General features: G+C 41.1%; 1 protein-coding gene across 1 annotated transcript in view; it reads left to right on the top strand.

Annotated features, from left to right (window-relative positions):
• Positions 1–4,817: 4,817 nt before the first annotated feature.
• Positions 4,818–23,241, top strand: part of LOC138739739 (extracellular calcium-sensing receptor-like) — a 60,423-nt gene continuing 41,999 nt past the window's right edge. Inside the window, 1 exon segment of the mRNA XM_069892331.1 lies at positions 4,818–5,049. The gene's annotated coding sequence lies outside the window, so the exon portion shown is untranslated.

Raw genomic sequence — 23,241 nt, forward strand, 5'->3', positions numbered from 1 at the left:
GTTAAAGGAGTTGATTTTAATTGAAATTTGCTTGTGGTCAACATTTTAGCGCAAAAGAATTTCACCCGATTTTTTCAGATTTATACACTGTCATCAAGACAGACAATTACACGTCAATATGGAGTCCACAGGAGAAGTCATCTCTCTGGCCCAAGTCAGTCCGAGAACACCTGGATAACAAAGACTTCTACAACTTACTTTCTATCAACTCCAGCTCTGCTTTCAATAGCACCAAACAAACTAATTTCCAAGCCATCATAGCCTTGGTCTCAGCACCTTCCCTGCAACTCTCTATTCCACAGGCCTCAATCAGTGAGGATTAGACAGCATTTCCTCCATGATTATCCTTAGTACCAGGTCACCGCAGGGCTGTGTACTCAGTCCTCTACAATACTTCCCATCCACTCATGACTGTGTGTAGTGAACTGGGATTCACTAGAGGTGTCCTGAACTGATGACTGGTCCCACCTCCTGGCTCCTCCCCCGGGGGCCCATATATATCCCTGGTTTCCCGCCTACAACCAGAAGCCCTCTGAAGCCTGTTTGTGAATCCTACCTGTGTGTTGTAAGCTAATAAAAGTGTTTGTTCTCCCTCCAGTTGAGTGTGAGCTTTTATCTACGCTACACTGTGTGGCCAAACACAGCTTCAATTTCATCTATACATTTGTGGATAATGCCACAATTGTAGGCAGGATCTCTGACAACAACGAAACAGAATACAAAAAGACATAGGACTTATAGATTGGTGTCAGGACAATAGCCTCTCTCTCAATGAACTCAGGACCAAGACCTGGAGGAGGTGGCCCTCACTCCCCAGACCACGTGAACAGCACTGAGTTCCAAGAGATAAACATCTCCTGTGGCTTGCTCTAGTGCCCCCAGATCAATGAAATGGCCAAATTTCAAAAGGAGAATTCAATGGTACCTGTGAGAATCTCTGCAGAAGCTGGCAACCCTGCGATATCTGACTGTGAGGCCAACAACAGAACATCCTTTAAGAGGGTGAACCCTCGCAAGGCATCAGGCCCTGATGGTGAACCTGGCAGGGTCCTAAAAATCTGTCCCAACAAACTAGCCGGAGTGTTCGTGGACATTTTCACTTTCTTATTGCTGAAGATGAAGGTTCCCACCTTCTTCAAAACTGCATCCATCATATTGGTGCCCAAAGAGAGCAAAGTGAGCTGCCTCTAGGACTATTGCCAGAAGGACTCACATCTACAGCGATGAAATGTTTTTAAAAGTTGGTCATGGCCAGAATTAACACATCCCTAAGCAAAGGTCCGTACCCACTGCAATTCATCTGTCATTGAAATTACTGCACAGCAGATGCAATCTCACTGGCTCTCCACTCAGTTCTGGCTTACCTAGACTGCTCTTCAACAACTACAGCTCGGCCTTCAACCCCTCAGTTCTGGCCAACAAGCTCCAAACCCTGGGCCTCTGCACCCCACACTGCAACTGGACATTTGACTTTGTCATCGCAAGACCACAGTCAGTGTGAATTGGAAACAACATCTCCTCCTCACTGACGATCAACGCAGCCGCACCTCATGGACGTGTGCTTACCCCACTGCTCTACTTGCTCCACACCCATGACTGACCAGGCACAATTCGAATGTCGTCTGCAAATATGCTAATGACACCACAGTGGTTGACAGAATCACATATCGGTAATCACAGGAGGGAGATCGATCAGCTGGTTGAGAAGTGTCACAACAACTATCTTGCTCTCAACATTAGCAAAATTAAAGGGCTTCAGGAGGGGGAAATCAGGACACGAACCAGCCCGCATCGAGGGGTCAGCTCTCCCTCCCTTCCCTTTCCCTTCTGTCCTCCAGCTCTCCACCCCTTCCTTTCCAATCACAAAACCATCGCCCCCTTCCCCATTTGCTGCTGTGCCCTCCCTTCCATATCCACCTATACCTCCTGCCAGTGGGACCGTGCTCCTCCCCCTGCCCCTCCCCCCACAATTTTGCTCAGGCACCTGCCTACATTTTGTCATACCTTGATGAAGGGCTCAAACCTGATCATTGGTTCTGTATCTTTATCTTTGCTCTATGAAGTATGTTGTTGACCTACTGAGATTCTCCAGTGTTGTGTTTTTACAACTCTTGATTAATTGGATTTTTTAATTGGTGATTGGAAAACTGAATTGCTAAGCATTTTGTTCACCTCTCTGCTAACATTCCATTGAATAACTGACAGTGGACTTAATGATCTCTGAGAGAACGAGTGTACATGGCCTGCTGCCTCATGCTTTAAAGGCCTTTCTCTCTCTGATCCCCTTCTCGTGCCAACTTAACCATATTCTAGGCATCATTTTCACTTCAACCTTCCACAGTTGTAAAACACAGCCAGGTTTTGACTATTTTACAACGACCTGAAACATGTTTTATTAACAACTAAGATGAGACTTTCAACTGACCAAGAATTTAAAACATAAAAGTTCATGTTTGCTGACTACATTATGTGGAAAATCCTGGAGGCCATTTTGTAAAATTGGGAGCTGGGAATAAATTATTTTTTTTTAAATAGACCCCTTGGGACAAATGTAATGTTCTGAGTATGCGTTAATGTTAGTACTTGGGGAGTAATGACTAAAACCAGTTACATGCTGCTTGGACTGCCTTACTTTATACATAGCGAGTCAAAGGTTTAGCACAGCCCAGAGGCCACTTAAAGGTAAAAGACAACTTAAAGCAGTAATTGAACAGTGGACGTAAAAGGAAAGCAGGATTCCATACCAACCTTTGCTGCTTAGATGTAACCATTTAAACATCTGGGACTACTCCCAGGCAGAGGCCGAAGATATTAGAAGCATCTCAACCGAGCAATAAGCAGCTTTACAAGGCATATTGTGAAGTTGCAAAGGCAGAAAAATTGTTTAATTTGAATCCCCCTCAGCAGAAATGCAGTGCACGAGAGAGTGGTGGAACCAGGGTAACCAACAGCATTGAAGAAGTCTCTGAAGCACTTGGGCATAGAAAGCTATGGGATTGCTGCAGATAGGTTCCCACTTGTCACTGTGGATGTGGGCCAAAGGGCCTTTTTCCATGCTGTGCCCTTGTACAGCTCTATGAATTTACTCTTAACACAAATGATTTAATGACACTGGACTGAGCCAGCAAATGTATCTGAATCCTACTTCATCGCCCACCAGAGTTGGTCTTCTGTAAACTCACAATTAATGGTCTCTTTGGCATAAACCTGGCCTCTCATCATCTTTTTCAGTGCTTTATCGAACCAAGTTGATCCACTTTCAGCCATTCAGGTGACATTATTCAGTGTCTTTAACTTTCCTGTCAGCCTTTGTTTTTAAACATTATGCTCTTGTCTCACTTACTGACGTTCAGTTAACTGATGGTGTGATAAGAATGGATTTTGCATTGACTTGAATGATATTTCATTGCATTAAATGTAACATTGCTTTTAAACATCAACCATTGCATTAAGGCGATCATCCCTAAAAGACTGCGTTGGATTACAGCAATATTTTAAAGAAGATTCCAGACAGAAGGAACTCTAAATAAACTGCTCATACTTTGAATGAGTGAGTTCCTCTCGCTCATGTGTATGTGTAGGTTCAGTTAAAGATTAAAAAGCCACTGAACACACGTGACACTCAAGGTGCATTGTACATTAAGTACTAGAAAGCTATGGGAAGAATCTCTCAAAATGATGTGTATCAGTATTTAAATATAGGCTCTCTGATATGATCAAACTTTTTTGTGCAGGCTCGAGGAAAGGATTTGCATTCAGTTTGTGATGATATTTTGTGCCTCATTCAGGAATTTTGGTAGCATATTCCATGACCATTTTTGAATATATTTCTAAGAAGAAATAACTGGATTGGACCCAGTTTGGGTTGACTTGAAACTAATTCTGGTTTCCAGCATTTCCATATGGGATCTCAACTGGCCAAGTTAGGCCATATTCCACTTAAAAACAATTAGGAGCAAAAATAAAAAGAAATTCACAATTTATTCTCTTGCCCCATAAATGTATAATATTACAAAATCTCTTCTCTTGATAACCAGGATTCCAATAATTGTTAGAAGTTTATATTGAGGCTTAGGGTTGGAATTGTTTTGTATGTCAATCCTCATAAGGATGTGCCTACATTTGTCTCTTGAACTAATGTTTTTCATTCTACATCAATGAAACAGCCTTAAAAAAGAGAAGTGCTGACATACTGGGCAGGCAATGAATTGCTGGAGGAACTCAGCAGGTCGGACAGGATTCATGGGTCAGTCAGTCAGTGTTTTGGGCCTGGACCCTTTATCAAAACTAGCAAGAAGACTGCAGAGAAATGCTGAATTACTGTTGGAATTCCACTGCTGTGTACGATTTCCTAGAATTATGCAGGTACGGTTAAAACCATGTTCCATATCAAATTACAAGAATTTTTTTTATTGGAGCTGGTGAGGGAGGGTCAAAGGATCCTTACTCCTAGAAGAGTTCATTGGTGGACTACAGGGCTGGCTTTTTACTTCACTTGCAGGTCAATTTTAGAATTCTTGTACCTAAAATTAATGGTGCTAATTAGTGGTGATGAAAATTAAGAGATGCAGGGCAGAATATCCAAATGCCCTTTTTGCATCATATCTGAACAAGATCCCTACAAATCCCCTTGAACTTGGAATGACTGCAATGCAGCTTAACATTCTTAAATACGATGCTTTCTAATAAAGTTAGAATTTTCCCCCATTCTTTGGAAACACAAGATTCAACAACTTCTCAACCAGCAGAACAATTAGGTCAATCATTAACCAAGATTATATAGCTTTGACCTTTCTGAAAGCTTAGCGTGCATTGCATTAACGTGCAAAAGACTGAATTACGTTGAATTAACCCCAAGGAAAATATCACCAAGCTGAACTCCCCCCAAGTCCAAAACGAGTACTGTTGGTCACCATTACAAGAACATAGAAATATTTCCAGCTATCTGAAAGTTATTAAAATATTTCTGTAAGGATGACCTCAGTTAAGAAATCAATTCTGCAAGCTTCCTCTTGATATTGCATGAATAAGTGACCAGTGCATCAAAAGGTAAGAATTCATTTTGATCCCATTATATTTCAAATGCTTACAATTTTTTTCAAAGAGGTTTTAATTTCATTATTAACCTGGTCTAAAATTAGATTGAATAACTATGGTGATAACAAGTACTTTCAGTGAATGAAATAAGTCATGAACGAACAATGAACAATCAGAAAATGTTGTTTCAGTTAAATCATTAAACGAAAGGAATAATGTCACAGGGGCTGGCACTTGAACATAATACAAAACCATAAAGTTATAACCTTTGGAAAGAGAATGTTTAGGGGAATGAATAGAAAGTTAAGCAGGAGTTCGTTGGAACAATGATGGCTGTTTTTTTAAACCTCAACTTGTTACAGAAATATTAATCTAATAATTCAGCAGTTATATTCTTTGGCTGAAAGCTGTTGTTAAATGTAATGTACTCACTTGGTGTGAATTCTAAATCATTTTTAGATCTTCTCTTGCTTGTCAAAATGTTAGTGGGGATTAACTGCCACGGTCACTTGTAGTTGGTGAGATTGGAAAGAAATATCAAGCTATTTCTGTAATGGGTGGCAACCCAGATCAACAGATGTTGAAGCAAAATGTTTAAAAAAAATGGACTTTATACTGCAATATCAAAACTTAATTAATTTTGTTGCAATTTTTAAAATGCAACCAAAATCCTTTCACTATACCTTAAATACACGTTCTCAGGAATGTGACCCGGAGTGATGTGCAGTGGTTGGTCTCCCTGCCCACTGAAGAACATATCTGCAATTAAAAAGAGCCAATGATTCAAAGTATTTCATTCTATTCTAATACCAGAATTTTATCGAAAGAAGAATTATATTGTACCGCAACTACCAAGGACAATTATTTTGTGTTTTTAACATTCATCGATTATCTAAAGCAGTTTTGCACACAGTAACTTGCAATACTCTAAGTTATTCTCTCGATTGTGAATTGTATTTACTACAGAGACACCACCTAAAATGAATTTATTTTAAACTGTGCAATAATGTCCTTTTAACTATTACAAAATACAAATGATTTCCAAATATTGATGCAACTTTTATCTTTAATTGCCTGCAACTTTGTGGTTTGAATTGTGTATACAGTATTTCATTTCTGGGTCAAGCTTATCCAATTCACTAAAACAGGGATAGGTTAATTAAATACTGCAAATATTTAGCCCAATAACCACACATATATCTGTACACGTATATATCACTTATAACAGAAGATAAATATTTTCAGGAGTAGGTATTTTGATTTAGATTTCCAGTTGAAGGTGCTTTACAGGCACATTTTTAGAAAAAAAATGTGTCAAATCTAAAAAGGAAGAGGAAGAGAGGTGAGTATCACTGCAAATAAAACATGTCCCATTTTCACCCAGTCTCTACCCAGTGGACAGGGTTTTCATTAACTTGTAAATATTTTCTGAAGCATTTATGGAAGCAGGTGCTGCCTCTATAGGTCAGAGCTTGCCTTGCGCCATAGCTCAGTCGTCAGTGTTCTCATGGCACCAGTTAAGAGCTAGTGAAAAAGATGAAGAGATGTTTCAAGACAGGCAGGTGAAGTGACTAACCGGGGCATAACAGACAGAAATGAGGTGAAGTTATCCAGTTGACTAGAAAACATAGGAAAAAGGAATTTTTTTTTGTTTAAATGGTGGGATATTGAAGGTGCTGATGTACAAGAGCCTTGGCTGCCCTTGAACACAAATCACTGAAAGCTAACAGGCAGGTTCAATTGGGGAGGAAATTTGTGTACAAAAGTAGAAGCTCCACACACTAACCCTAACCCTTCTACAGCACCATGGTGATGGCTGACCCGGAATGATGTGCAGTAGTTGGTCTCCCTGCCCAATGAAGAACATACCTGCAATAAAAAGAGCCATAGAGTTTCACATCACGGAAACAGGTCCTTCAGCCAAACTTCTGCATGCCACCCAAGCCAGTCTCACTCTTTGACCCATATCCTTCTAAACCTTTCTGACATACACCAAAATGTCACAATGGTCCCTGTTTCTACCACTCCCTCTGGCAGCTTATCCCTAGTACCCACCACCCTCTGGGTGAAGAAGGTGCCCTTCAGGATAATTTGTAAATTTAATTTTTTTTAAATTTAGACATACAGCACAGTAACAGGCCATTTCGGCCCACGAGCCTGTGCCACCCAATTTACACCCCTGTACATTTTGAATGGTGGGAGGAAACCGGAACCCCCCAGAGGAAACCCACGCAGACACGGGGAGCACGTACAAACTCCTTACAGAGAGCGCAAGATTTTAACCCCAGTCCGGTCCAGCTCAACAATGATGCAAATATCTGTGCCAGGCCTCCTGTCATTTCTTCCCTTACTTCCCATAACGTCCTGAGATGGACTCACTCAGGCCCCAGAGATTTACATCTTTATGTAAATTTTCTAGCACCTTTTCTAATGTGGACTCTCTTCAAGACATTGCTATTTACTTGAGATGTGTCTATCCTTCATGTCCTTCACCAAAGTAAATGCATAAGAAAAAAATATTAGTGTTGGACCTCACCCATCGCTTGTGGCTCCACCCTATGCATAATCTCATATGGATCTTTCAGGGTCCCCGTTCTTTCTGTAGTTACGCTCTTGCCTTTAATGTCCTTGTAGAATCTCCTTGGATTCTCCTTAATCTTATCTGCCAGGGGCACCTCATGGTCATTCCTTATTTCTCTCTTGAGTGAATTCCCACATTCTGGATGCTGCTCAAAGAAATTGCTCGATTTCATCTGTCTATGACTGACACATACCATTTTCTTGGCCAGATCCTCAATATCTCTGTTCTTCCAGGGTTGCCTCATCTAGCCAGCCTTACCTTTCACTCCAACAGGTGCCTGCTTTCCCTGTCTTTCATTTAAAAGCTTCCCACTTGCCAGGTGGATCTTTACCTGCAAAAAGCCTCTCCCAACCAATCTTTCTTTGTTCTTGACTTATGCCATCAAAATTTACCTTGCCCCAGTTTAGGACTTCACCGTAGACCAGTCCTATCCTGTTCCATAACTATCTTAAAAAAATAGAGTTTATGGTTGCTGGTCTCAAAGTATTCTCCTATGGACCCACAGTCACCAACTCTGCCATGTTTCTCAAAAGTGGTACACCTCCCCCCCCCCACCCCATCTACATATTGCTGGGGCAAGAAGAGTGGCAAGGTGCAAATGTTTCAAAAATCTAATGTCCAAATACTTGAACTGTGAACATTAATAGTTAGCCCATTGGTTATAAGTGTCATTTGATCAATGATGTCCCCTTTCTAAATTAATTTTATGCCCCAAACTGATCCCGGTGCAACATAGAATCACCCAGAGAGATGGGACAAGATAATGGCTAAGTTATGAGCATGAGAAAGTGTCCATAATGGGAAAATAAATTTCCAATTCTTAATAACACTAAAAGAACATGACATAAGACAACTACAATGCTGAATAGTGAACAGTGGACAGTGAAGGTTGTGATGGAAAAGTGACCCAAGGAATGGCAGATGAAATTTAACTCAGATAAATGCAAAGTGTTGCATTTGCCAAGTTAAACCAGGGCAGGATTTACACAGTAAATGACCGGGTTCTGCAGAGTGTTGTGGATCAGAGAATTCCAGGGATATCAGTAAATACATAGGGTACTGTGAGCAGTTTGGGCTCCTCATTTAAGAAAGGATGTGCTGACATTGGAGAGGATTCAGAGGAGGTTCACAAGCATGATTCCAGAAATGAAAGGGTTATCACATGAAGAGCATTTGACGACTTCTGGGCTGGACTCATTGGAATTTAGGAGAATGGGGGGACATCACATTGAAACTTTTCGAATGTTGAAAGGTGTGGACAGAGTAGATGTAGAAAGGTTGTTTCCCATGGTGGGAGAGACTAGGACAAGAGGGCACAACTTCAGGATTGAAGGGCCTCCACAGAGCAAAGATGAGGAGGAATTTCTTCAGCCAGAGGATGATAAATCTGTGGAATTTGTGGCCACAGGGAGCGGTGGAGGTCACATCATTGGGTGTATTTAAGGCAGAGATTGATAGGTTCTTGATTAGCCAGGGGATCAAAGGTTATGGGGAGAAGGCCAGGCAGTGGGGCTGAGTGGGGAAATGGAACAGCTCATGATTAAATGGAAGGACAGACTCAAAGTGCTGAATGGCCTATTTCTAGTCTTGTCATATGATCTTCTAAAAGTAACAACACATTTAGACAGGGTGTTCTCAACCACAGAAACAGGGTCTTCAGCCCAACATGTCCAAGCCAATCAAGTTGTCCGCCAAAGCCAGTTCCATTTGCCTGTGTTTGGCCCATAACCCTCTAAGTCTTTCCCGGTCATGTTACAACTATACAAGATGTTGGTCAGACAGTGCTTGAAGTATTGTGTGCAGTTCTGGTTTCCCTGCTATTGGAAAAAAGGTTATTCAGCTAGAAAGAGTTTAAAGAATAATCATAAAGAAGTTGTCAGGACTTGGCAGCTTGAGTTACAAGGATAGACTGGAAAGACTGGGAATGTTTTCCCTGGAGTGTAAAAGACTGAGGGGTGACTTGAGAGGATATAAAATCATTAGGGGTACAGTTAAAGTGCATGGTAACACCAAGGCAGGGAAAGCTAAAACTAAAACTAGAGGTCACAGGTTTAAGGTCAGAGGGAAAAGATTTAAAGGGCTACTGGGGCAAGTATTTTCCAGAAAAAGGGTGTGGGTACCTGAAATGTGCTGGAAAAGGAAGTGGTGTAAGCAGGTATGATACAGTGTTTAAAAGACAATTGGACAGGTTAATGGAAATGAAAGGTTCAGCGGGACACGGGCCAAATGCAAATGAGATCATGGACGATGTTTTCATGCTTTATCACTCCATGGCTGTTTAATACAGCAAGAAATCTGGTGCAATCATGTTCTTTTATCTACATGAAAAGGATTTCGAGAGGGTTTTTAAAATATCCACCTGCTTTAATTTATTCATAAAAATGGCACTCCTTTCCATTTTATCTTCGAAAGGCATGATTAGAGTTTTTCATCCTACATCTGGGATCTAATATATGAATGGGAAATCCAACAAAGCAGCAAACATTGTATATTCATTTTAAATAATGAGTAAGGTAGCACTTTGAGCCATAAAAAAAATCTCTTTGATTTAAGGGTGTGATAAAGAACTCCTCTTTTCACCTTCTCTCTGGGGTCAGAAGTCCTCTCAATGGCACAGGTTAATAAGAACATAAACAATGAAAGAAGCAAATGTTTCATTTTGAGGATCCTTAAACATAAAGAGTTCTGACATTTTTCGTTTTGCTTTTTCAAATGCAACTTTGTCTGCAGCAGATGTTGCATAAACATAATTATGCAGGCCACAATTTGTCATAATCTCTAAAGAAGATTTGTACGCTGAAATGTGCAGGGAGTAAGCAACTTGCCCTATTTAAGTTTGACAAATCTAAAACAAGCCAGAAAATGCAATAAATAGTCTTCTGTTGGGCAGCAGATGCACAAGCTTGAAGCAAGAACCTGCAGATTCAAGAACAGTTCTCTTTTTTTAATCAGAATCAGGGTTTATTTTCATGAACATGTCATGAAATTTGGGATTTTGTGACAGCGTCACACTCCAAACATACATATTAAAACCATCTTACTATAAAAAAGTAAAAATAATAGAGCATGAAAAGTAAGGCAGTGTCTTTGGTTCATTGATCATTCAGGAATCTGGTGGCAGCAGGGAAGAAGCTGTCCTTGTGCCACTGAGTGCTCGTCTTCAGGCTCCTGTACCTTTGCCCAGATGGTAGCAGAGTGAAGAGGGCATGGCCTGGGTGGTGGGGGTCTTTGAGGATAGAGGCTGCTTTTTTGAGATACTGCCTCATATGGATGTCCTCGATGGAGTGAAGTCTGGTGCCTGTGATGTTGCAGGCCGAGTTAACAACCGTCTGGAGTTTATTCTTGTCCTGAGAGTTGGCACCTCCATATCAGGCAGTGATGCAACCAGCCAGAAGGCTCTTCAGTGTCCCCCTGTAGATATTTTTGAGTGTCTTCAGTGACATACCAAATCTCCTCAGACACCTCACAAAGTATAGCCACTGGCGAGCCTTCTTCGTGATTGCATCAACGTGGAGACTCGGCGATGTTGACACCCGGGAATTTGAAGTTCTTGACCCTCTCCACTACTGAGCCCTTGATGAGGACTGGGTCGTGTTCATTTCACTTCCTCCTGAAGTCCACAATCATCTCCTTGGTTTTGCTGATGTTGAGCGCAAGGTTGTTGTCATTACACCATTCAACGAGCTGATCGATCTCCCTTCTGTTCACTTCCTCATTGCCATTTGTGATTCTGCCGACAACTCATGTCATTGGCAAACTTGTAAATGGCATTGGAATTGTGCTTGGCCGCACAGTCATGGGTGTACAGGAGTAGAGCAGTGGGCTAGCACACATTTTGGGGTGCACCTGTGCAATTTTCTTTCTCGAAGATGTATTGATGCACTTTTGTGTCTTGGGCCTAATAACAGCAGTTTATCCACGTGGACACGATCTAATTTCCTCTGAATTAAATACAGATCATCTTCATCCAGCCTACATTTTTGGAAGATTAAATATCCTCAAACTTCAATGCCAATTTTGATTTTCTCTTTGTTCTTTGAATCGAACTCAAAATTGGGAGATTTGCTTACTGGATTATTAAAAGCTTAGAGCAGACAGAAGAGATGTAGGGGATTATACAGAAATTATCCATCAGATTGTGAGAAACAGAAGAACCTTCACAGAATTTGCTCGAGACAAAAATTGAGAACAAAGAACATTTATTATACAACAATGCAAAGTTGGGTGCTTCCCCTTACCCTGGGAATACACACACACACTGGGGCTCACCCAACTTTTATACAGTTGATCTCAGTATAGAAGTACCCTCCCCCTTACATTCTTCTGCCTCCTGGATGAGTTTGGCATTAGGCAATCCTGCTACGTGCTGTTTCTGTGAACTTGGAGGACCAGGGGGTATCCTGTTGGTGTCCCATCATGTCATTGTCCTTATTGACCTTATTCACAAACCTGCCTTTGTTCTAATTCACACCTTCCCGACTCCATATGCAGAACTTGCTAATTCTTGCTAGAAGACCCTACATTCTATTATCTATTATCTATCCTTATCTTATTCATACTGGCTTTATTTATTACACATATATCTATACTAGTTTCGTCATCTTCATATTTTTATATCAGTTTTACTTATCTCTCACAAGATGGTCTCAAACAAAATGCACCAAAGTTGGGATTTTCAATGACCCATTTCTGATCAGTTGGGATATTTTATGTGCATTTGGAAAGGTCGGCCCTGTATATCCTCACATACAAGCTGACCTTGTGGTTCATCTGCACTGACTTGGTCTTCCTTCAGTTATAACATCACATCAGAGACAGTGGACTTGGAAGCAGTACACTGAAGCCAGTGTTGCCCTTCAATGCATCCAGTAATGACGTACCCTCCGCACCATCTTCACCACAAAATCCCAAAACACTACATATTGTTAGTCAATGAACGGAGATTAAACTATAGGTAAGCTGGAATTAGCAGGATGCACTTCTATTTAATTGCTGTCTGGCAATAACAGAGAAACAAGGCAGTTGGTGTGAAAAAGATGCGCATGTTTAGGCAGCTGATGACATGAATGTATAAAATTGGATGGAGAGTAAATTTGCAATATTTTGTAAGAGAAATAAAATTTCAGATTTTTTCCATAAAATGTTGGGAAAGGTGACTTTATGTGGAAATACCCAAATTAGAAAAGATTTATCACAAATGACATAATGTGACCACACAGCTATAATTTCCTCACTGAACCTTTTCTCTACAGAGCAACTGTCAAAGAGGCATAAAATGTAAGATGAAAATTAATGATAGATTAATTATTTGTTCCAGTTTTAAAATGAGCATCGATCCTTGTTAGCCCAAAAATGAATCTATGAAGAGAAGGGAAATCAGGTGATTTTTTGTTGTTGTTGCTTTCTTGTAAATCTTGTAATATTAGGAGTTCATGACTTTACCCCTGTCGGGTAGATCTTCCACACACTCATAATTAAATGAAGATGTAAAATCAAATCAGATTAACAACCAAAGAACAAAGTTCGGTGCAATTTTGGACACCTGCACAAAGTAGGATGTGACTTTGAACTGTTGCTTTGGTGCCACAGACATGTCTTTGCATTAATGACAGGCACACATGCTAATGTCAATCAGTGAGCAATACACATTTGGCATTGAAGAGGAGATTCCCAACTAGAGAAGTGCATGGGGCACCAGCAGAATCAGATAATCCTACAGAGAAGAAAACAATGGAATGAGCCTGCAGATTCTGAATCTGGGAACAAAAAAGAACATCTCTGCTGGAGGCACTCAGTGGGTCAGGGAACATCAGTGGCCGAAAAGAATGGTCAATGTTTCAGGTTGCAACCCTTTACCAAGGATGGAGTGTGAAATCTTGAAAGATTGACACAACAGCGAGAAAGTGACGTTACTAATGTGTTTCAGTCCAATTTTAAATACAGACTGTAATATTCTTTTCATGGTGAATTGGACCTCAGACTAGCATCCAGGACATATATTTAGTATAGATTGCCCATGACTCAATCCGTGTTCTCTAGGTTGCTGAACCCAGAACAAAATATCATATATAATAAAATCCCCACTCATGATCACCAATCAGGTGTTTTCAGTCCAAGATCATAGGATCAACTCTATTTTTTATGTTGTGCATTATTTACACCAATCACTTTTCTCCATTTCATCCCAAACAAAATGAGTTGCATTTGAAAATCTTTATTGTCATTGCAATTAGTCAGCAGATGGGCACGAGCTGTACCAACATCTCAGGGAAAGGGAAATAAAGGGGGAGAATGAGGAAGGCTGGTTTGAGCAGAGAACCATGATAAAAGGTACTTGGATGGAAGCACTGGAGCAGAGCAAGCCAATGTATCGACTTTAGAAGTTAGTAGAATTTAGGATTTGAGCATGGTAACTTGAGAAGATTTTTAAAAATGTTTTTCAAATATGTCCTGCCAACCTCTCAGACTTTCTAGGTACCTGGGATGTAATTTATTAATTGGAGGTGTGCAGTAGAGCTGAAACATGGCCACACTTATAATACAGGTACTTGATTTTGTTGCTACAGATTCCAGGAGATTTGGCAGACGTGGGTTGAGAGATGGAACAGAAGGCTTGTCCTCTTGGCAGGACAGATCCACCAGTAGTACTAGATTGTGCAGTCAGGAGGGAATGTTCACACAAGTTAGAAAGGAAATCATCACTGTTCTCTCTCAAAGATTCACAAGCTGAAATTCTTCATTAAAGTGGCTGAGATATAATGGAATAGAGAGAATAAGGAGGGAATTAAAAGAGGGACCTTTGTGACATATGAAAAGTGAAATCTTTTCTGGGGGAGGCGGGGTGGGGGGAAATAGCGGTCACTGCAAAATCAGTTGACGCTTGCGAGTGGATTCGCAAATCCAAATGGAGAGGGGAGATGTGGTTGTCCGACAAGGGATAAAGGACAACTCAGGAGGGGAAGGGGAGATTGGGGATAAATAAGATAGAAATAGGAGAATAAGGAAAATGTTGGATGTTGTAGGAATGTTGTCTTATAAAGAGTTGAAAATAAGAAAACAGAAATGGAAAAGGAGGAAAGGTAATGATGGAAAAACGGAAAGAGAAGATAAACAAAATATAAAAGGGCTACGCTGAACTATATGTCTTTAAATATTAATGGAATACATAACCAAATTAAAAGGAAGAAACTACCAAATTTAAATGAATAAATGTATTCCATTAAAAAAAATAACATATTGGTTAAGAAATAAGATTGAAATATTCGAACAAGTATAGGAGCCTTACATTAAATACAATAGCGAAAACCTACCGGGGACAAACAGTACCTAAGTTGATGGAAGGAGAAGGAAAGAAAAGAATGGACTCAGTAGAATTTCTGGTGTAATTTTGTTGAATGACAACATTGTCTGACTGGCTTAATGCAACCTAGATTGTATACCTAAAATGGATGAGAGGGGGGGTGGGGGGGTGGTTTGGGAGGAAAGGGGGGGGGGAGAAAAAGTCACTGTATATGTGTGAAAAAGAAATAGTGTATATCATGGCTAATGTGATTTATGGTGTGAAAAAAAAAAAAAAAAGTGGCTGAGATATTATTCAGGGAGTCAATATCTCCCTGATTCTTACAGAGGGCATTCTCCGAGCAGCTCTGCTGGTGAGCACCACCCACCCTCAGCCAACGTGCCCTCCTTCAACTCAACCTCGGGACCTTAATATTTAAATTGGATCACTTGTTTTGAACTTCAAGGGGGAAAGGTGCATCCTACTTGTACTTTCCTCATAAGACAATCTCCTCAACCCAGAAATCAATTTTGAGAGATGCCAAGAATGTATTCAGCAACTCAGTAACCTACTCATTCTCCTTCTCTGTAAACAATACTTTGATTTTATGTTCAGGAAACACAGAGCAAACAATTATACCATGTCATACTGGACTATTTAGATATATTTTTAATATGATCACTCATGCCCAAAGCACTCAAGTAAAACTGGCAAATTTTCCCCTTGCTAATTAGGACCAAAGCATGTGTTGGGACCAGGTGCCATATGGGGCCTTGTGTTAGGTCCAGGTGCCGTACGTGGCCTTGTGTTGGGATCAGGTGCTGGATGTGGCCTTGTGTTGGGGCCATGTGCTGTATGTTGCCTTGCTGGTAGTGGTAAGTGTCAAAACTGGAAGCAATAGGAAAAAGAGTAGTAATTTTCCTGTTCACCTCATGATGAAGCCTGAGGAAGCCAAATTCTGTCTTGTTGGCCTTTTAGAAATACAATTGCTCATCAACTCCATCCTCTCCCTTCCCCAAAAGGGAGGCTGAATGGCTGTCATTGTTTGGATATGACTTTGACCCAATTTGAAGCAAGATGTTGGCATCTATATTGGACCATTTTAAAAATGTAGCTGATTGCTCATCATCTTTAGTCTTGGGCTCATTTCTTCACCAAAGAAATCATTAACACATTACCATATCCATGGCGACCTGCCAATTCATGCTCAGAGGCAACATAATTTAGTGCAAAACTTAATATGGTGTTAAAAACTGTGTAATGGGGGAGTCACGTGATGGAGTAGTGGCCGGACGGTGAACTCCAGCCCTCTCCAGAAAAGTCGGGAAAAACAAAGGAAAACACAAAGGCACAGAAATAAAAGTTACAGAAAAGTGAGTATAAAGGTGGAAAGAAGATGGCGACAAAAAAAGAAAAATCGAAAGCAACGGTAAGAAGAGAGGAAGAGAAGACAAAGGAGGAAAAAGGTGAAGGCCTTACCTGTCCGAAGAGGCCCGCTGCGGAGAGAGAAACCCGCTCCCTCAGGTCGGTAAATAATGGACTACAAAAATGGCTCGCAGAGCCGAGTAAAAGTGCGCAACCGCGCATGAAAAAAAACACACCGACGGGAGGGGGGACCAGCTGGGGAGTCGATCTCCACAGCCGGCAACGACAGCTGCAGAACACCTGCAGCAAGAAGAGACCACAGAAGACAATAGAAACAAGAAAGAAGAGGAGGAAAGGGCAGCAAAGAAACAACAGATGGCCAACCTAGAGGAAGAAGAAGAGGAAGAATACAGTGAAATAGATAAAGGGAAAGGCAAGGTAAAGGATATACTTGCTCTTGTTAGAGGATACATGGAGTCATTTAAAGAATGGCAAACACAGGAATTCAATGATTTAAGAAAAAGAATAAACAACACAGAAGAGAAAATAAATAAAATGGAGATGACCTTAACAGAAATGGGAAAGAAAATGGACAAGATGGAAGAGCGGGCAGTAGCAGCAGAAATGGAGGTAGAAGACTTAAAAAAGAAATTGGAGAAATCTAATAAAAAAACTAAAGAGACACAAGAACTACTAGCTCAAAAAATAAATACAATGGAAAACCATAACAGAAGAAATAACATAAAGATAGTGGGCCTTAGGGAAGATGAAGAAGGCAAGAATATGAGGGAGTTTATAAAAGAGTGGATCCCTAAGACCCTAGGATGTCCAGAACTACAGCAAGAAATGGAAATAGAAAGGGCACATAGAGTATTGGCCTCTAAACCACAACCACAACAAAAACCAAGATCTATTGTAGTAAAATTCCTAAGATATACTACAAGAGAAAAGGTACTGGAGAAGACAATGGAAAAAGTAAGAGAGGGCAACAAACCACTGGAGTATAAAGGGCAAAAAATCTTCATTTATCCAGATATAAGTTTTGAACTCCTAAAGAAGAGAAAAGAGTTCAATACAGCAAAGGCGATTTTATGGAAGAAAGGGTATAAATTTATACTAAAGCATCCAGCGGTATTGAAAATATTTATTCCAGGACAACAAAACAGACTATTCTCGGATCCAGAAGAAGCACGAAAATTTGCAGAACAATTACAAAAATAGACTGAGGGAGGAAGACGGGTAATGAGAGTTAAAATGATCACGATTGATATGTATGTGGGTAAAGACAAAAATAGACTGAGGGATGAAGACGGGTAATGAGAGTAAAAATGATCACGATTGATATGTGTGCGGGTAAAGAGGTATAAGAATGAATAGAGACAATGAGCATACATGAATGTATCTGTACTTAGAGGAAAATATAGATAGTATAGACAAGAATTAATAAGGGAAGGTAATGGAATAGAGAGAATAAGGAGGGAATTAAAAGAGTGACCTTTGTGACATATGAAAAGTGAAATCTTTTCTGGGGGAGGCGGGGTGGGGGGAAATAGCGGTCACTGCAAAATCAGTTGACGCTTGCGAGTGGATTCGCAAATCCAAATGGAGAGGGGAGATGTGGTTGTCCGACAAGGGATAAAGGACAACTCAGGAGGTGAAGGGGAGATTGGGGATAAATAAGATAGAAATAGGAGAATAAGGAAAATGTTGGATGTTGTAGGAATGTTGTCTTATAAAGAGTTGAAAATAAGAAAACAGAAATGGAAAAGGAGGAAAGGTAATGATGGAAAAACGGAAAGAGAAGATAAACAAAATATAAAAGGGCTACGCTGAACTATATGTCTTTAAATATTAATGGAATACATAACCAAATTAAAAGGAAGAAACTACCAAATTTAAATGAATAAATGTATTCCATTAGAAAAAATAACATATAGGTTAAGAAATAATATTGAAATATTCGAACAAGTATAGGAGCCTTACATTAAATACAATAGCGAAAACCTACCGGGGACAAACATTACCTAAGTTGATGGAAGGAGAAGGAAAGAAAAGAATGGACTCAGTAGAATTTCTGGTGTAATTTTGTTGAATGACAACATTGTCTGACTGGCTTAATGCAACCTAGATTGTATACCTAAAATGGATGAGAGGGGGGGTGGGGAGGTGGTTTGGAAGGAAAGGGGGGGGAGAAAAAGTCACTGTATATGTGTGAAAAAGAAATAGTGTATATCTTGGCTAATGTGATTTATGGTGTGAAAAATAAAAATTTTTTAAAAAAAACTGTGTAATGAGCAGCAATAGGACAGTGAGCCAGACAATGGTTAATTTTAAAATACTAATTGTGTGTGTGTGTGTGTGTGTGTGTGTGTGTGTGTGTGTGTGTGTGTGTGTGTGTGTGTGTGTGTGCATGCACGCGTGCGTGCGTGCGTTACCCAAATGATTAGAGCCCAGATAAAATCTAGAAAGTTAAGTCAAAGTTCAGTCTTTTAAATTCAGTGTTAAAGTGTAGGCGTTTGAAATTTGTTGCCTGGAATTAATGTTGAACTGAAGGGGAGACTGGAGTTGTGTCTGCTACAGATTCACAAATTCTCCTTGTGTTGCCTTTGAAGAAATGTCCGTCCACACGAGTTGTGGTCATAACACTCCTGATCCTTTTGTAGGCAAGGCGTGAACTGGATGGCTTCCACAAAGTTTCCAAAACCCTGGCACCAGTCTCTCCAAGTGAATTTCACTGTTGGTCACAATCAAAATGAAGCATTTTGCTTCCCAAAAAGACCCTCCTGGCACAGGTCAATCCACCGAAAAGGCCCAGTCATTCACAGAACATGCTTTGCTCAGAATTCCATGAAATGTCTGGCTACAAGAGCTGCTTCAAAAAACTGAAGAGAAAACTTCAGTGGTGAGAATGGTTCCCCCTTGCAAAATCACAGCGTCTTTGCAAATGCATCGAATTCTGAAACAGACGGTGACAAACCTTCCCTCAGATCTTCCTAGACTGTGGCTTGTGTTTTACTTGGTGAAATGTTAAGTGTTAACTGTGACCATTCAGTCCCTCCTGTCTATACTATCCCTTACAGTGATAATCCTATTTTACTAAAATGGGAACTCATAACAATGGTAGTGAAGTTAATCTCCAACAAAACAATGGTCTTAAATTTATTCTTCAAGGGAGCATCAAAACTTGATAAGTTCATTATGTCTGTCAGGTTTTCGCCTTGTAGAATTCCAGAATGAGAATCAGCAACTTTTCCACCAGCTTTGCAAAAGCTGCATGTGCCTGTGGCTGGCATTTCTGAAGTTCAAGCCTGTGAAGACCCAACTGGAAATCAGAGGATCTGAGGTGCATCTACACAATCCTGGCACATTGGCAGATATTAGTCAGGTGCATAGCAAACAAGCAGTGAGCCGACATCCTGAGAAAGCAAATGTATACAGTACTTTTCCAATGGTGTCACTGCCATTCCCATTTCTACAGGAATCTGCAGGTTGAGAGATGCCATGAACCCTTGTCTATTCAGACTAGACCAGTGGTTCGCAACCTTTTTTCCACTCTCCTTAAAGTAATCCCTTACCAACCACACAGCACCAACAGCATAGGGTAGCAATGGGGACACCTTTCTCAAGGATACAGGAAAAGAACAGGGAAATAGATTGTCCAATCGGGACCTAGCATGAATTTGGTGGAGTTAAAGGCCTCCATGTAGCAACTTAATAGTAGGCGAGCATCAGCCACTTCATGATTCACAGACGGTGCATCAAATCAGGAACATCCAGTTTTAAAGAATCAGTGTCCTTTTAAGCCTGGACCATCCAACCATGACAACAGGGAAAGTAAATTTGGTTAATTAAATAAATATAGATTAAAAAAAAGGTTAGACTCAATAATGTGGCTTTTGGTCAACTAATTTAGTGTCATTACCTCACCTGGTTAGCATCTATATTCCAAAGTGCGTAGCAAATTGCTGTTAAGCCAAATTGCTACAAGAATAAATAAAAGAAACTAGTTTGATGGCCCATCATTGGGCCTAGATACCAGTTGTTAGATGCACATACTGCAAATTGACATTCAGGGTTTTTATTGTTCACATCTGTGGAACCCCAAATTTGGACAGCTGTCCCAAAGACCACACAAATATGAGCAGGCAATGACATACCTACAGAACCATAACCTTTATCTAATGTCCCAAGACTCTTTCATCTGCCACTTTTGATCTGGCTTGTTCTGATGGGAGGGCAGAGTCACCAGTGGTGTGGACCATCAGGAGAGAATAGTTCCAGAATCTATGCCAGCAAAGAAATTACTACTGCCCTCTCTCAACTGAGAAATCATTTGCCCAAGTGGTGTTCAACATGGAGGAAGAATCTGCTCAATATTCCTCATCAGGAATGGTTTTGTGGTATTAATACACAAACATACAGAAATGCTGGAGAAACTCAGCCAGGCTCACAGCATCCAGTGGAAATAACGATGTATTCCCGACGTTTCGGGCCTGAGCCCTTCTCCAAGGTATAAGCAAAACGCAGGTGGGCACCTTAATTAAAGACCAGAGAGAAAGGGGGAAGAATGGGAGGGGGAGGTCAGACATGTCAGCAAAGGAATGAGGATTTGAACTGTGTGGCCACTGGGAGATCCCCTTTATTGCAGGGGACAGAACCAAGGTGCTCAATGAAGCAATTTTCCAGTCTGCATCCAGTCTCTCCAATGTAGAGGAGACCACAACAGGTGCACCAAATACAGTAGATGATCCTTGCACAAAATGATTGAGTTGGCCAAGTTCCAAAGGGAAACCTGGGAGGGATGGTGTAAAAGTCTACACAAAGGAAAAGCCTGTATGTCCTTATCCAAAGTAAACTCCTGGGGTGGAGGGTTGCGGGATGTACTACCCTGTCAATTGAGATATTCTCAAAATAGATCATAAAGGTTCAGTGTCAGCAGGTTGGAGCAGGTGGAGAGTTGCTAGCATGCATCAAGCTAAAGGCTAGTGATGCAGGAGGGGATGGGGGCGACCACATGGAGGCAGCTCAGCCGCTCATTTGGATGGGCAATGCCCACCAATGCTGCCCCTTGGCACTGACCCTGTAAAAGGTAAAAACTAGGCATTCATTAGGTGCTGTCTGTGGTATCACCAGTGTGAAAAGCAGAAGTACCTTCACAGAATTTGGTCGAGACAAAAATTGAGAACAAAGAACATTTATTATACAACAATGCAAAGTTGGGTGCTTCCCCTTACCCTGGGAATACACACATATACTGGGGCTCACCCAACTTTTATACAGTTGATTTCAGTATAGAAGTACCCTCCCCCTTACATTCTTCTGCCTCCTGGATGAGTTTGGCATTAGGCAATCCTGTCTGCCTACGTGTTGTTTCTGTGAACTTGGAGGACCAGGGGTATCCTGTCGGGGTCCCATCATGTCATTGTCAAACCTGCCTTTGTTCTAATTCACACCTTCAGGGCTACAACCTTCTTATATGCAGAACTTGCTAATTCTGTCTAAGGCTAGAAGACCCTTATCTTATCCAAACTAACTTTACTTCCTACATTCTATTATCTATCCTTATCTTATTCATATTGGCTTTATTTCTTTCTTTCTTTGGCTTGGCTTCGCGGACGAAGATTTATGGAGGGGGGTAAAAGTCCATGTCAGCTGCAGGCTCGTTTGTGGCTGACAAGTCCGATGCGGGACAGGCAGACACGGTTGCAGCGGCTGCAGGGGAAAATTGGTTGGTTGGGGTTGGGTGTTGGGTTTTTCCTCCTTTGCCTTTTGTCAGTGAGGTGGGCTCTGCGGTCTTCTTCAAAGGAGGTTGCTGCCCGCCAAACTGTGAGGCACCAAGATGCACGGTTTGAGGCGTTATCAGCCCACTGGCGGTGGTCAATGTGGCAGGCACCAAGAGATTTCTTAGGCAGTCCTTGTACCTTTTCTTTGGTGCACCTCTGTCACGGTGGCCAGTGGAGAGCTCGCCATATAACATTATAAAAGAAGTCACTGACAAAAGACAAAAGACAAAGAAGGAAAAACCCAACACCCAACCCCAACCCACCAATTTTCCCCTGCAACCGTGTCTGCCTGTCCCGCATCGGACTTGTCAGCCACCAACGAGCCTGCAGCTGACGTGGACATTTACCCCTCCATAAATCTTCATCTGCGAAGCCAAGCCAAAGAGAGAGAAGAGTGAGAGTCTGTGGTTCAGCAGCTCATTCCTCAGGTAATGTAAGAGCATCTAGAGATTGGACAATTAAGTTTTCATGGATCAACTTTTGTCCTTTTCCAGTTATCATTCCCCGCTCTTTCTAGATCTTCCCAAAGGTGTGCACTACACCAAAAGCATACTTTGAGTCTGTGTAGATTGTGCCCACTTTGTTCTCTAGACCCTAGAGAGCTCTACAGAGGGCATACAAGATTGTGCTGACCAATGACCGGGGAGGCGACCGGCTGTAGTTCATGTGTCAGATGCACATACTGTAGGATATGTAGGGAAAACCACCTTTCACCCTCCTGTAAAGGCTCATTGCTTAAATCCTCTCTAATTTTGGTCTGTAAATCTATTACCTCTAAACATACATGCTCTAACTCATTTATGGTATTGTCAGAATTTGGAGAAACCAAGAAAGCTGCTGGATTGTGTTCTTTATTCGTAATCAGGGTCAAATCATCCCTATCCATTAGGATCGCTTCATATTTTAAAATTCTAGAGTCTGTGAGCCACCTTCCAGAACGTTGTAAGAGAATACTGCAGACTGTGTGAGGGGTGTGAACTATCATCGGGGCACCAAACGTAATCTTTCGTCCTTCCTCAACTAAAATAGCAGTGGCTGCGATGGCTTGCACACACTCTGGCCAACCACGACAAACAGGGTCTAAAACTTTTGACAGAAAAGCAACTGGCTGTCTACAGCCTGCCCTCTCTTGTGTTAGTACTCCGGTGGCTACACCTCCTTTCACATTGGTATATAGGTCAAATGGCTTATTTAGG

The sequence above is a fragment of the Narcine bancroftii genome, chromosome 7, assembly GCF_036971445.1.
Source record: "Narcine bancroftii isolate sNarBan1 chromosome 7, sNarBan1.hap1, whole genome shotgun sequence".
NCBI classification, from domain to species: domain Eukaryota; kingdom Metazoa; phylum Chordata; class Chondrichthyes; order Torpediniformes; family Narcinidae; genus Narcine; species Narcine bancroftii.